Consider the following 17,411-nt stretch of genomic DNA (forward strand, 5'->3'; position numbering starts at 1 on the left):
CTTGTACTGCTGTTTGCAATTTTAAATTCGTTACTGAATGTAGCGTCATGCATGCAACATTAGAGCTGTCAGGAAAAAATCTGACAAATTTTTAGTTTTTAATAGCTCTAGTGTTTATTGCTTCAGCTTGTGGTGAACGCTTTAACATGTGATATTTAAAGTTTCAATGATAACATCGGTAGAAACAAAGTTTTGCAATGCTTGTTATACATGTAGTGTTTGAGTAAACTTGTCAAAACTGTTGGACAAATATTTATTTTTGCATATTGATAATGGAACTGTGATTCTCTATGCATACAACATACCGCACATGTCATACATAGTACTGTCAGCCAGTAGAGAGCAAATTCTGTACTTGTTCACACTTAAAGTACAATTGATTAGCCCACGGGGAAACAATAGTTAATCTTTTACACTTCACAGACAATTCATGGGAAGAAAATAAAACAAATTTTTGTGCTGATTTAGAGCACTCTGAAAGTTGCATTACTCAGGATTGCTCAATGTGTGTACACATTTGTTATCAGGAATGAGATTTACTGCCGAGTTTCATTTCCTTTATTGCAATGTCACCACTCAGGTCAAAGGCTTACTTGTTTGTTGTACATGTAGGCATAATAATTGTGTCTCTTATCACTGATATCAATGCTAACTTTGATAACAACTTTTCATATCAACACCATATTTTTATTCTGATTCAGTTTTAGTTTTCATACATATATATCAAAATGAAATTTAGTTTTCTGCCTCTTAAAGGTAGTTTCAATTCATAAACCATGTACAGCCTTGCAGCATTGTAACAGAAAAATTTTAATGAGATACGAGTATGGGACAAATAATGTGCCCCAGAAATAGGGCCCCTTAGGTTGCTACTCTGTAGTATCCCAGCTATTCTTATCAGCATGTGTCATAGCATCAATGCACTCAGCTGCTATACATCCCCAGTTCAAACTTTTATTGCAAGCTACTCTGCACATTGATACTTTTTGGCTACTTCAATTTCAAATATTACATCAAGGCAGTGTACCAGTAAATAGGCTGGAAGGTCTTCACAGTGTACTCAATGAACAACACAACAACCTGGTACAATAAAAATAGCCCAATATAAAATGTAAAAATAACAAAGGGAAATTAAAATGAACAATAAATATGTCCGGGAATCATTGTTTGGAAGACACCTGTGGCATGTGATGTCAGTAAAAGTGTCATTACACAGTGTAACAGACTCAGCAATGATAAGGCTCTCTAATAGTTCACTTTTAACATGAAAATTGAAGTAAATGGCAATATGCCAATCAGCCGTACTGAGTGGATACTGCGTCTGTCAACAGATGTTGTAAAGCAGAGAGGCCCAACTTTGTAAGATTCCTGTAAGCTATACTTGCATAAAACTAGTATCTCCTCAAGAAAAAGGTTTCTCTCAAAACTGATATAATGTCTTTAATACTCTGTGAAATGATATTTAAAATGCAGTCAGAGAGAAAATATTGTGCAGGAATTTACGAAATTCAAGACTTGAGTCAAGTCTATATCACTTTGTTGGTTGATGTCAATTCTGATTTTGGTGCTGATAGCTTTACTAAGCAGATATTTCCACGTAGCAATACACCAAGCAACTTGAGGGAAAAGTGCTCGAGATGCCTGAAACTTGCGTTCAATTAGGATGGTCAGGGCATGGTATAGACAATATTACATGGATGTGAGGGCGCTGTCTCCAGAGCATTTCACATATGAATAATCTAGTAGTAGTACTGCGTAAGAAGTAATGGTAAACAATTGAATTACAATCCATTCAACAAAGTGAAACCTTTTCTAGCAAAGCAGAAGTGATGCATGATTGAACAACATTGAAGAATGTCTTTACTTTGTGTTGTTACTGTAAATATACCAGGTAAACTTTAAAGAAGTTTGCAACCCCAGTTTAGAATGCTACAAAAGGCAGAAGTGATGTAAAAACTAACAACAATTAGGACAGTGGAACATTCTATAGGTCTTATTATTGTACCCAGTCAACTGGAAAAAACTTGAATGGCACTTCATAAATTTTTCTCCAGACTTTTTCACAGGTATTCTCAGTGCTTTATCTTCCTCAAAACACATTTATTATTATAATTATTGTTGTTGTTGTTGTTGTTGTTGTAATTGTTAGTTACTGCTGCTGTTATTGAAAAACTTGAACATGATTGCTCTATCTCTGCGGTGATTCCAAAGAGCAGCCTTTTAACTTGAACTAAAAGTGTCAAAACAATTCTGGTCCTTAATTGGAAACTGTGTGTATTTTGCATTATTCTATACATGTACCTATTGTGTTGGATTATCAGTTTAGACAAATCAGCAAGGTTGATATGAAGTGTTTGTCATGATATAATAATCTATCAGTCATTCATGTGACATTTTCTGGCATTAATCAACTGATCATTAATAAATGTGTTTGAATGTTAGATTTTTCATTGGAAATATTAAATGACACAGATCTAGTATTGGTAACAGACCACAGATAGTTTTACCTGTAAGGCCACAACAAAATTCACCTGATTGTAGGAACAGAATAATCCATTCATGATATTATCGTTTACTTTTATAAGTTTAATGTGTAAATTAAGCTCTAACAGACAATAATTAATAGATGATTTTAATCGCAAACAGCTGAACAAGTCAGTAATTTATTTTATTTAGTTTATGATATGCAATATCAACTCTGCAATCAATTGAATATAAAAAGTAGAAGTGAAATACTTATTATACTGACATATGCATATTTGTAAACATACAAATGAAAGTTTTCAGATGTCCCTACAATTGCTCTATTTCTGTTATATCAGCCGAATCACCATGGTAATATCTGTGGCAGTTGTGGCTTGTAATGATGAGTATCTGACGCAGACAGTGTACATGTCATTAGCTGTCATCTTTGTTGATATAGAAGCCGATAATTTTGTGACATGCCAGCCAGTCAAAGGTCAAACTGCTCAGCTTACTGGTTACTGCCCTTAAAATAGAAACTTTGTCATAGTTTGTTGGCACAGCTGTAATGAGCTCTAATGAATGGAATATTGAGACAGCAAGGAATTCTGTTCATTTATTCTCCATTCATTAAGTTCTCAAAATATATGCATTTTCATTTTTTGCGTAGTCTATATTTACAAGAACCAATCCACTTTAGTATTGTGGCCTGTACATAAAATTATACATCATAGACTTTGGTGTACCATGCAAACAAGTGTTGAAAAAATATTGAGCTTGTTTTGTGTAATTGTGCGAAAAATACAACATGTTTTCTTCGAACCATTTAAATTCTGCTGACTGTGAAAATATGAAGGGGACATATCAGTAACAAAATACTCATGTAAAACAATGGATTTAAGATTTCAATGTTTGAGTTATGTTTACTCTTCATAATCAATACCATAGTCTGGAACTAAATATCCGCTCTTAAATATTAACATGTGGTACATCGCTGGAATAAAATGAAAAAAAAATCTGAGGATATTTTTTTGATAAGTTTCTTTGTAGTGGATTTTGTAATACTGGAAAAAATGATGTAATCTGAGTTATCTCTTGGCTGTGAACCCTGACCATGTTAATTTGTGATAAATTTTTGTGTACATTTATACTTTGTCGTAATCATCACCAAAGCCAGTCAAGTAAAATTTGCAGTTGACCTATGAATTTTATGGTCATATGAACTCTTTTCTACTGTTGAATACACTAAGTGACATAAATATATGGCAATAATTTGGCTCCAAGCTTAGCAATGATAAGACTGTTCAAGAAAATTGAATGCGTAACGCCAGTAGTTATCTGTTGGAGCCTATCAGGTATCAATGGCAGTGTGTCAGTCTGGCCCCACTACACGACCTTTCACCTCTACCTCTCAAGAGAAATCCTTCCCACAAGGCCATGCCCTGTCTGTTGCATGTATACCAGCCCACATGTTGGGTATTTTTAGTGCACTTAGTTTGATGAGCAGCACATTTTAACTATGGCAGCGCGGACTTCATGAAGTAAGTATCAAATTAGCCACCACATCTCTTTTTATGTAACTCTATGAAGTTTTAATGTTATCATCTAACATGCACTTTTAATGAAGTAACTGACAAGTAGGTATCAACAGCCATTCTTTGATGGATACTAAATGTGTACATGTATATTCTGTGCATTGCATTGAAAGCAGTCTGGAATGTTGATGGCATGCAGACCCAATTTGATAGAACTACAACAGATATATGCTTCCATCAAAACATTCTCCACTTTCATTCATCCTCATGTAATTTTAAAAATGTTGCAAAGAATTGATATTTGTAAATATCTATATGACAAGACTGACCTTATAGCACCAAGGCTTACATCGTAATTTCATAAAACAGTATATTTCATGTCATTTTGTTTTTGAATTTATGCCAGAAGTAGTAAGGTAGCAGTTTTTTATTTTTAATACATGTTTATGAAATTGGTACCATTTGAAAATGGAATCTAACATGTTACACGTTAAAGTGTTAGCAGTCCCCAATGTAAATTTCAGATACCATTATACAGACAGTGGTTGAACTATACCACACTATTGGTTGTTAGTTCAGGGATAGTGGTCAGTTTTCAAATTCCAGTATTTCCAATGCATTTCAAAAAGTACTGAAGTATTATCAACTGGACAATTTCTTAAAAGCAAGCAATCACTGTGTGCAAAAATGACTTGTACAGGAAGCAGTTGTTTATTGCGTTGTCATCAGTATTAACTCTAGCCCTTGATTTGAATCCTTGCCAGCAGGGCTGACCTGTGAAGAAAAATCAGTAAATTCAATTTTTGATGTGTTGTAACTTGGCGAGGAGATATACTTTGAGAGTTGGGAAGTGTTTCTCAGAAACTATTCCATTCCTTTGATGATAAAGATTTTTGTCATGACTGCAATGTCAATAGGAACTGCATACCTTGTCTCATTGTATTTATACTACCATATTGTAGTGGAGAAATCTGCACAGTGTCAGAAGGTTATCAAGGGGTAGGATAACGTAGACCGCACAGCCTATAGTAAAACCACAAATTCAAAATACTGATTCCAAAATTTTCAATCTGGATTTGGCATGTTTATTATTTACACAACAGATTTCCTCTAAGTGATGGTAAGGTGAAAGTCAGAATTTGATCTGTACAAACATGTGATTTTAACCTAGATTTCCGATGAGAATACCCTAACATATGTTATTTTTAGTGTTGTATCAACATACGGCATGCTATTTGTGACAAGTATTCAATACAAGAATTGCATATTTTATTGATGTATGGTTGTGAATGAAAGTCACAATTTATGTGTATTTCTGTTTTATCACTGATGGTTTGAATGGTTAAAATGACCAAATCAGACACGTGACAAAATTGCAAAATGATTTTTGCAGTAAAGTTGCATAATATTTCACCAGAAAGAGAGAAGAAAATCTTTGAGGATTTATCACTCTCTTGTTGTTCAGTAAGTTAATTGAGATGTGAGTAGTATTTCTTATATTTTTTGATTCAAGTGTATGATTAGTTATGTACTGACTTTTCCATTGTTTACTGCAGTAGTGAAGTATAGCTATTTGCACAAGTATATGAAGAAATATGGCTTGAGAACCGTTTGAGAGAAATTTTAGAGAACACCTGTAGCATTTATCAACATTCTTTGATTTTGTAGGGAGCCACACGTTAGTAATTACAGACACCAGTTTACACATACCCAGCCCAAGGTTAGCGTGATCCAGCTTAGGTCTGTTCGGTTCGGTTCAAAACAACAAAATACACATCATGTCTAGACTTCATTCATGATTTATTCTGTCGGAGGCTATATTTGAAAAATCATTTGCAAAGAGTGTTTTCAAGTAAACTAGATTTCCAACAGGCTCATTTGACATGCCATAATTAATTCCAGTGAGGAGCAGTTTAACAAACACCATTTTCATAAATCAAAACTTGACTTTTGCTCACATCATACTTTACTCAGATAAGAAAACATGTGCTCATGTCGTTACTGTCTCCATATATGCTGGTATTAGTACGGCTAATCATAACCATGATGTAATCTAACATAACTTTTTATGCATTTGTAAGAGCACACTCAGCAAAAAAACAACAACAGGGGAAGATACATCTTTGTTGTAAGCAACACCCTCAATAGCTGAGCCTTCAGTAAGACCAGATTCACAAGTTGTGAAATTCAGTGAAAATATTAAATCTGGCCTTTAAAATTTAAGACTGGAAAAACAGTTCCTGTTTACTAATTACAAATTTTGCTGATTGTTTTTAATCAGGATCTGTGCTTTTGTAATGTAAATAATTAATTAGAATTGTTTATTATAGTAGAACCAATGTTTAGTTTACATTGGACATACTAATCCATGGAATACATAGACAAGCTCTGATAACTTTGACATGAAATGATCGCATAGGTTAAAAAACTATCAGGAAAATTTATCAAGCAACTTTAATTTATATTTTTACAATTAGTGAGTTCCATATTTCTGTAATTAGATATTGAAGCAGTTTATTCTTACAGTGGTCAGATGGCAAAAAAATGTTTAAAGAAGTCTTTGCTATGATAATATATGCCGGTCGTGTTTAGTCAATGAGAGTGCTAACACATCAGTTTTTGTAGGATGAGTCATTGCAGTGCCGTGATGGATGTCCAGCAGGCTGTAATCTATGTTGCAGACCATAGATCATGTCTTGATTTATTTACCATGTATAGCGTTAAACATTGTCAAGATAATGTGTTGTCTGTGGTGGTCAATTCCTCAGAGTGCTTACACTCTGAGAGGCAACAAGGAGAGAGTAGCCATGACATTTTACGACTTGCCGACTTTGAGGCCAGCATGAGTGAGAGAGAGGGGCCTAATGTCTCCATGAAAGCTTCCATCTAAACTGAATAAATTGTCAGCAGTTGAAGTAGCCTTCACAATTACTACAAGGGTGCTTACAAAATGCAGAAAAGGATTTTGGAAATCTATAATTTTTTGAATTGCTGTCAGCATCCCAAACTCACCGTTTTCTGATTTGTTCAGATAGTTCTAATAATTTTATAGGTTGCTCTGGTGACCCTAAACCTCAACTTTTTGCAAATTAGGATTCTCTTTGTCAAATATTGTTTGTTTTGAGGTCATGTTAGTAAATATCAATACTTGCTGGGTTGATTGACACATTTCTTGTCATGTTTTCCAGGCTTCAAAAATTATTTCACTGAACAGCAAAGTTTTACATGTAAAAAACCTGAACATAAGTCAGTGATTGTTGAGTTAAGATTTTGAAGTGAGAGAGTGAATGAAATAAATATCCATAAAATTCAAACTATTGTTTATTAGTCACAATTTTACTCTGATTATCTGACTTTCTATGATGTTCACTGACCCTTGCCAGAAGTTTTCACTGAACTAGCTCAGGGATACTGTCTTCATCATTGAGTAAGTAAAGTTGGTGATTTCCCCATCCATTGATGGAAGGATTTCCTAAATCTACAACTTTGAGTAAGAATTCCCATTTTCAAAAATTGCGATGGTGACCTTTACCTGTCCAGCAAGATTTCTAAACCTGTGCACAGAGAAGTAGGGATTTTACATGAACCAACAGTATGAGGTGAAGGGAGGGAGATTTACCCCCACTGTGAGAAGTAGGAGGAAGATATCTCCACTGAATAGTTTGAGAGGAGGGTTGACCACTGAATAGTCTAAGAGGAGAGTTCTCACACCCTAACTATATGACAGTAAAACAAGAAAACAGCAGTAAGTGATATATTGGAATAGATGTACACATAAAGTATTTGCTATCACCTTTGGGTTGTTTTTCAAAAGTATTTAACCCTTCTTTTTCCAGTGCTCGCTGTTGATATGTGTACATGATAGATTATTCATATATTATTGTAATTACTGTACATTATTAATGTTGATCATAAGTAAAACTTCATTGTAGACATAAAAAGATATTTAAAATCTTATTGCCATTGATCAAGAACTTAAAATTCAATTGTTGAACTTCCCACCTATCACTAGCATCAGTATCATGTCTGTTTGAACTGTTAGATTCTTCACTCAGAAGTTACTAGGATCAACAAGATGTAGATTTAAAAAATTTTGTCTCTTACTACTAATTGCAAACTTAGTTGCAGCTGCTAATGAAAGTGATTGTCTTTACCAGATTGAACTGAACTTGCAACGTTAGGCTTTCCTATTTCACTTCAGTAAGCAAAAGAACTCTGCTTTTATAATCATCTTGTCTTTTGGGCAAAGAGCCATCCCATTTGAAAAACAACATTTCACTGAAAATAGTTCAGACATAACATTTTTAATTGCAAAGAAGTATCAGTTTCAACGTTTGGAAATTACCTTATTCAACAATAATGAGAAATCATGCATCTTTATGAATGGGTAATTTACATAGCGATATCAACCGATGTATAAATTACAGTCAAGGTTAAAATCTTCATGGTACAATTATCATGTTTTCATTGAAATGACCATTGTGTTCTTTTCATGCATTTCTTTGCAACAAAATCAACAAGTATGTATTAATAGATTATATCAGACAGATAAACAGTACACCCTCTCATACACATAATGTCACCTTTCAACAACAGCTGGTAAATAGTACTTGTCAACCCATGCTTTTTAAAGATATCACCATAAAAACTTCACAGCTTTCCAAGAATTCTTGCCTTTGGATGTAAAATGGTCCAATCTACCGCTTAAATTCTTTACAATAAAGATCTAGTTTGCATGAATTGCAAGCCGCCATCAATCACTGAAGTGATCAATATTGTCATATTGTAAATCTGTTCCTATGAAAACTGAATGGTCTAGTCAGCAGCTACTAATATTGAAAGCATACAATGAAAAGGAATCATGTAGTATTTTTGCACTGTGTATTTTTAGACAACAACAGCTGTAGTATCTCATCTTATATAGCCATTACATTTCTCATAAAGGAAAAATCATATACTCTTAGTATGGCTGCCATTGTAATGAAGCAGAAATTTCCCATGTGATAAAACGTGACAATATTCTACTTATAAGTGTTAAAATCACAATGTTGATTGAGTCATTGTCAGTATCACCACTTATCCAACCTGACATCTATACTGAATGAGTGGGAGTTTAATGAAAGAAGTCGTCTGGTAAATGACCTGTGAATTGTGCTGAAGACGCCAAGGTTTGAAAACAAGAGTGACAGACAATTCAGTAAAATAACACTGCTATAATATAACACCTTACCCTTGACTTACATGTAAATCATGAAAACACAATATAGTGAATACACACTCTGCACATTGTAGTGACCCTTTAGAGTGTTTTTATACAATAAAGAAACTCTAGCCTATGATAAAAATCACATTTTCATGGACGGAAAGAGAGATTTTATGGAAGGTCTCATTTGATCCCATTAGATCTCAAAAACTATGAAAATTAAAAATCAAATCTGCCACCGATATCATTGTATCATTTTTTGATTCTTCAAAATGAGAATCAGACTGTTGACTGACATTCAGAATCGGACTTGATTGACACCAAAAAGATAACATAAAAAACCAAAGAAAACATGTGGAAGATTTGTTTGAAGTGCAAGTTCATCTTTTCAATGAAATTCACTGTTACTTGTTAAATGTAAACCCCCTCAGAGAAAAAGGGTTATCATCTGTGATACAACTTTGAATGAGTACAAAAATTATACTGGACTAATACTTGTGGTGAAATTAAGTCACTCAAATGCAATTATTATGCACAGATTTTATCAAATGAAATTGGAGATTTCATAAGCACACCAAACATGTATGAAATGACATGGACATCTTTGTTCTTTTTGCATGGTCATTTGCACGGCAATGACCCAAGTGCATTGTGGGAAAGTGCCTGATGGAATCAACATACACACTGTTGATTGATAGTCATTGTTCCATAGTTTTGTGACACATTCAAATAATGTCAAATAGGAACAAAAAATGCATTGCAGTTAGGATTGTAAGGCCAAAGAAATGATACATCTTGTACTATTGTTGACCTATTGGCTGCAGCACCTCATATGGTCTTTTTCAACTAATACTCACAGCACACTGCCTCACAGCACACTGCCTCACAGCACACTGCCTCCTCATGCATGCTACTAAATTTTTTTTTTTCTGTTCAGTGACCATTCTTCACGCCATGTCATTGCAGCAGTCTCTGTTTGTCATCTTTAAGACTGTTAGTCTGTGATGTCCCTGGGAAAAAAGAACAAATGATAAAAATGATTTGATACGGCATTTCATCTCTAGTCAACAGACCACAGAGTCTGCCATTTCTACCAGCTGTATCTCAGTCAGCTCTATTTGACTGACCTGTTCATTGAGGCCCGGTATTTGTACAGGCAATGTATTTATACCCATGGCACTCAGTGCTCCAATCTATTAATTTGTCAATAGTAGGAGTGCGTTTCGCCATCTACTGTAGATTTTAATCATATCTAATGATTATGAAATCATAAGGGACACGAGGCAACAATCAAACTAAAACCTTAGACTATCGACAACCATGCGCTGTTTCACCCAGTTAAAAATTCAATTTAAAATCGCCATAGATAAATTGACTGTACCAACATTTTACCGAACAGTCTCATTCGTTTGCACTTGAAAAGAGCAGTAATGCTCTGCCATCACTGTCCAAGGACAATCCCCTTGAACAATGTCAAGTACCGTACCATAATGTCCATATGATGTACTAATTAGGTAGAATCACACTGGCACATCGGGTACTGAGGATCCTTTTGCTGTACACCTGTATACAGCACATGTATGATATGGTTATTCATACATTTATACCAGTATGGACTTAAATAGCAGTCTGGGATTCAACAGCTGCTGGTCTATGGAGCATTCAGATGTACGGTAACGTTAACATGAGTATACCTTGTTCTTCAGGTACTTTGTATCCATATAGCACCATCTGCACTGTGACATAATCCAATACTATCTACCCATTGAGACAAATTCAGCCCAGTATACCCACACAGTGTAAGTGAATACCCTTTACAGCCCATACAATGCAACTCAGTACCATGCCCTGTACCTAATCCCACTACTTTCTACCTGTATGCTGCAAGTATCATGTACCCATTTTACAATCTAATAACCATATTTGAAATTCATGGAAAGTAAGAGACATTCAGTCATGTGACATTGCCTACCTACCTGGTAATTATATTGTGCATACTTATACCGCCGTGTACCTTGCCTCTTGCTTCCGCAAACCCAATATGTCAGAAATCGTTTCCACCTATCAGTCAGACAGATTACTGTAAAATTATCCCTGCGTGACCAAAAGTTACCTTCCTAGGTTTGAGAGCAGGCAATTATTTTCTCTGTTGCAAAAACCATATTTGGTATAGTGTAGGCCAGTACCCATGGTACACTCCCAGTGTACAGCTGTCTGTTATGCAAATCAGTACCTTGTACCTAAATGATGCAATGCGGTACCCTATTAATCCTAACAGGTGCAAGTCAGTCACCTGTACCTACATATCACAGCCAATGCCCTATACCGATATCATATTGTGCGAAAGTTACCCTGTACTCCATACGTTGGAATCCAATACCCTTTTGATATGGTGCAAGTCAGTACCTTGTACCAACAAGCTGCATGCATCCATACGCTCCACCCCATATGGAACAAATCAGTACCCTGTAATCATACCTGGTATGGTCAGTCAGAACCCTCTCTGACCAAATTGATATATTCAGTGACCAGGATATGAATTTTCCACATTAACTGTTTTATATTTCCATAGTGCCATTGTACTTGTATGGTGTAACCCATTCGAATGTATTTGGGTGCAGTGCTGCAATCCCTTACCTCATACTGGCATGTTGGTATTACAGTGTGTTGTCAATACATGTATGTAGTTCACTCCAACATACTATAAATTATATAAATGGTACATTCCAGGATCCAGCATGTTTAGATGGAATGATCAAGCATCACTGTTCTGTATACGCTGATGCATTCCTGTGCCCTGGCGCTGAGCAACACATTAAATGCTCACTATAAATCAGTGAGAATTATACCATTCACATTGACACCGATACACAGTCAGTGTTCACAATTGTTTTATTGTGTTTTCATCACCCATGTGCCAATCTGTAGAGTAGTCATTTTTGAATTGACATCTTTTGTAGCATCAGAGTAAAACATGAAAAATGTGGATCTTTTCGTTATTATTTATTATTTTCAACTGCTACCAAAAACTTTCACTGTGATAGTTGTCCCTTGAATATGAAGTACCCATGAAGTAAATCAGTAGTAGTCAAAAGTTTATGACAAAACCTTGGCTCTGTTTTCACATCCAACATCTGTTCTAAATTACAGGTATAGTATCACAGAGCCGCTATGATCATTCATGAATCAGCCCAAAACCAGAAACAATCGTACAGACTGCTGTTATCCAGGGACAAAGTTTGTGTTTGTAATAATAGTGGTTCAGTCATGGTTATCAATTGATAAAAGAAAACAATGGGCATAGTTTGTAGACTGTTTGACTTCTCAGTTTCTCAGTAGCGTACTTCTCCACTACAGCCAATCATAGCAGACATTGCATGATTTATATCCTCAAAATATGCCAGTTATTTGGTCAGTACTTGTGTAAAAAACTTTGTCAGGGCCGTGGGGCACAGAATACAGAAGGATATTGTGCAACACAGCCACTGTGTTGAAGAATACAGCTAAATCATAACATAGCAGATAAGTGGATTTTCTAATACCATGACTTTCAGTGATATGCTCACAAACTACAGAAAAAGGGTTTTTAAACCAAAAGAGTTAGTGTATGGTAAGCTTGATGGCATTGATTGCTGAGTTTTGGATACCATGGTAGAGTCGGTATGCTTATAAAATTTCCTTCCATCGTCGCAACTGTAGAGGAAGGTTTTCAGCGGAAAGAAGTTTGTGAGAAGTTGATCAAGTTTTTAATAAAAACTTCTGATATGAATAATTGGATAGTAATGGGATCATGTTTGTTCAACCTTGGTAGACAAATAATTCATCATCCTCGTTTGTGGACATTCTGGTTTCTAAATGCATTAAATTCTAGACAAGCGTAGTATATTGATTTGATCTGAAAATAGTATCTTGCCTATCATTCATTACCAGATTTTTAAACCAAATCACTGTAAATGCTCTGTTATATTGCTTGTAAATTTGTGCATGGATGTAGGCTTTCTTGTGCTGTTGATTAAAATTTACCTTACTGTAACCATTCTGTTCATTAACCCTATCACCTCCATTTCCCGGCACAGTCATGGTGATAAAGAAAACCAGAGTTTGGTCCAACAATGGCTGTGAAATTAGGATGAAACTTGCCAAGATCATGTATTATTTTTTGAAGTCTTACAGATTTCATTGTACTGGCTGTACATTATCACTGGTATTTCTTTAAAATTTGTATTTATTTTCAGTTTATAAAGCAACATTGTATAGAGTACAACTTTCCAAGGTTGAATTGTGTCAAAGTATGACTTCACCATGGATGATCACCAAGAAGCGCATAATAATTAGTATTCTACTCAACTTAAATTGTGATCTCATTATTTCAGTGTAGAATTTAAAATTAAGATAATGTGATTGACCTAAATTTGTATATTCATAAGAGCTAGTCTAGTCCAAAACAAATGTAGAGTATAGTTCTATTAAGTCATCAATCTCATCAGTCTATTTTTAGCTACTATAGACTATAGTCTATAGAAGCTATTGGGATGGGTATCCGTCCGGCGTCCGTCGTCAGTCTGTATGTATGTATGTATGTATGTATGTATGTCCGTTTGTGAGGCGTCCGTCCACTCAAATATCTTGAGAACCGCAGTACTTACTGATTTGATATTTGTTGTGTAGATGAAAAATATGATTTTGAGAAACTATTTTTTTTTAATTTTTTGATATTGTTGAAAATAGGCAAATTAATGCCAAAAAAGGTGTTTTTGGTAAAAAATCTTCTTCTTCATAACCGCTGGTCAGACAGCTTTGTTATTTGGTATACAGGTCCCTAGGGATAACCCAACTTAGATTTGTTCAAATTGTGATGAAATATGCAAATGTGTATTTTTAAGGAATTTTTTGTCATTTTGGTCAAAATTTGACTTACATTGTATGTAATTCTTGTACTGTATAAACCCTATCAATTCACCCAGAAAAAATAATTAATATGAGTTTAAATAATTGAATTAATTAGGAAATCATCAAGCCAAAATAATTTTAGTGTGGAATTATCAGAAAGTGCAACTTTTTGACAGTTCATAGTGAAATGCTTACCATTTTGGAGGATTAAAACATGTAAAGGCAACTTTCCTGAATCCCAACTTTGATATATTCTGAACCACCATTTATGTTATCTAAAAGAAATTGCTCATTATAGTTTGTCATGATAGGGTGGTCAAATAAATAGAGATAGAGAAAGTTCTAATTTCCATTTATGGTTGACTTGGTAAGGATAAAATAAGATTACTTTTTGAGGAAAAAAATAGAGTGGTCAATTAAAAGAGTGGTCAAAGTGATAGGGTTTTTATGGTAAAGCTGGGCAGTAAGATCCTCATGTGCTATTTATAGCAATTATGCAATCTGTGTAAACAGTGCAATGAAAGTGTAACATGATTCCTTATAATGCTTTTGATGACCTTGAACTTCTTAAGTTTCAAACATTTGTCTCTTCAGTGTGCTTTCTCTGAGTACGCACAGTCTCAACTTATTCAACAGAACTTACTTACAATGTTAATTTGAAAGTTAAAATGTGCTTGGTTAATAGGATAAAAATACTGATAAAGATAACCAGCTCAAGATTCTTTATAACCTGACAGATATGCTGTTTTTTTATGACATAAATCTTGATTTAAGCAAGTCTTGTTTACTTCAATTAGAATGTAATTAACTCTCGTTTATTTGCTTTTATTGACTAATATAGTCTGATGAAATAAGCAAATCTGTATTTTTACAGAATTTTTTCCATTTTGGTCAGGCCATCCTGAAATGAGCAATCAAAGATATCCACCTTCTTCATCAATACATGTGTCACAAAAGGTTATTCTCTACATAACACAGCAGAGCTCTGTCAACTGTTGAGTCGCTTGTTTTTTCAAAACCGCTGGTCAGACAGCTTTAATATTTGGTTTACATGTCCCTAGGATGACCTTAGTGAGATAATTTCATACAGACAGAAATACTTAATTTTGTATCCATGTCTATAGTAGCTTCAGGGACTTTGGCCCTATGTTTAGTCTTGGCACACTGCATTACTTTTTCAAAGTAGGTAGGTTATGGTTGTATGCAGAAAATCGTATGGCTATCTACCAATAATGGTTTGTTCTTTTCCTATATGTTTATACTGTACATCCTTGCTTCCAAACTACATAAAATAGTCAAGTATCGCGCTGTCATTTCAAACTCAAAATGAAAACACCGGTAGATATACCAGTACCGGTAGTAGACCATACCTCAAAGGATTACCATTAATATTGATGCAAATATCATTGTAGAATAGGTAGAGTTGTGGCACGGCTTGGTAGTTTTCAATTCATACTTTCCATGGACATAGAAAGATGCATGAAGCCAATGTCTTTTTTCTCAATCACAAATCTCTTTTCAAAATGTGATACGAGTTTTAAAATGTGATGTTTATCTCTGTATATGAAAACAGTTGTCATTGAAATTACCATAAACTTCCAGTTTATGTGTTAAAACTTCCAGTTCCGTGTGGTGGCGATTCAAATACACTGTATGAAAAGGCTATTGTTTTACCTTTCCTCTGTGATCCAAAAGGTTATCATTTGTTGAATGACTCTACGATGTTGCTTGTGGATTTCGTAGTCACAGACAACTAAATCAATATTTGATATGTTGGTAGCATTCAAGGGAACCAGTTGCCATATTTTGACACTATTTAAAGTCATTTGGATTAGTCTGCTGACTGACATATGACAGGTGGTGAATTGTTAAATGTTTACTTACGACCTGGATACAGGTACGCCATGGACACAAAGCAATGACAATTTTGGTTACTCTACAAATGATGTCATCAAAATGTCTATGTTGTCTGTACACGTTTACAAACGTATTTCAAAGACAGCAATGTAGTGACAGCTATGACTAAGCACACCTACACTAACAGAACATGATCAACCACTTCCTCATAAAGAAAAGTAACTGTTACAATGAATACATATATCAAAGGATACTAACTTTACCCCTGTGATAGAGATGACATTAGCATATTTTTCACTCTACCACATGTCAAAGGTTAAAGATCACACAATGGTGCAATTTATAGCTGTAACTTTTGAGGGATTTTCTAGTATATTTCTTTGTCTTCTTTTGTTTGAAAAGAACACTTTCTAGCTCTAATCCCCAAATTTGTGTTGAAATGCCTAACATTCAACTTGTCAATACAGTCTGTATGTGTGTAATTTCTGACGGTATTCGTTGTTTATGAGTGAATTTTAGTCTGGACTCAAAATTCATTTGTAAACAAGAAACTTCACACATTCTACACCATGTTTCATATTGGTACGGATAATACTTTGTTTTCAACATACACTTGGGATAAAGGGGGATAAAGCATTGTTTTGTAGGACATACTATTACAATATTATCAAAAGTTGTAGCTTTTGATTCTTTTAATCAAAGCTCTACATAAAGTGCATATGCATATGATGTATGAGAATAATTCTATCATATGCTAACAACACTTGCAACGTGATTGTTAGTCCCCACGGACACCGTCCGGGGGGACTTATAGGTTTGGTCATGTCCGTGCGTGTGTGCGTCCGTGCGTGCGTGCGTGTGTGCGTCCGTGCGTGCGTCCGTCCGTTCACGCAGATATCTCAGAGATGCAAGAAGCGATTTCATTCAAACTTGGTACAAGGATTACTTCATATGTCATACAGATGCACGTCGATTTGTTTTGTGATACGATCCAATATGGCTGCCAGGCGGCCATTTTATTACGATTTTTTCATGTACAGAGCCATAACTCAGACATGTTTCAACCGATTTTATTCAAAGTTGGTACAATGACATTGACCAATGTCATAGATATGCACATCATTTTGTTTTGTGATACGATCCAATATGGCCGCCAGGCGGCCATTTTATTACGATTTTTTCATGTACAGAGCCATAACTCAGACATGTTTCAACCGATTTTATTCCAAGTTGGTACAAGGACATTGACCAATGTCATAGATATGCACGTCATTTTGTTTTGTGATACGATCCAATATGGCCGCCAGGCGGCCATTTTATTACGATTTTTTCATGTACAGAGCCATAACTCAGACATGTTTCAACCGATTTTATTCCAAGTTGGTAAAAGGACATTGACCAATGTCATAGATATGCATGTCGATTTGTTACCTCCCATTTGCCATACATATATGGCAATGGGA

The 17,411-nt window shown here is 35.0% G+C and overlaps 1 protein-coding gene across 3 annotated transcripts in view; it reads left to right on the forward strand.

Annotated features, from left to right (window-relative positions):
- Positions 1-17,411, forward strand: part of LOC139148371 (ataxin-1-like) — a 38,508-nt gene that overhangs the window by 13,702 nt on the left and 7,395 nt on the right. Inside the window, exon 1 of one of the 3 annotated variants that reach the window (XM_070719797.1) lies at positions 3,918-4,004. The exons of the other annotated variants lie outside the window; for them this stretch is intronic. The gene's annotated coding sequence lies outside the window, so the exon portion shown is untranslated. Of the gene's footprint in view, positions 1-3,917; positions 4,005-17,411 lie in introns of those variants that run through there. 3 annotated transcript variants of the gene reach the window in all.

This window comes from Ptychodera flava, chromosome 13 (genome assembly GCF_041260155.1).
Source record: "Ptychodera flava strain L36383 chromosome 13, AS_Pfla_20210202, whole genome shotgun sequence".
NCBI lineage: Eukaryota > Metazoa > Hemichordata > Enteropneusta > Ptychoderidae > Ptychodera > Ptychodera flava.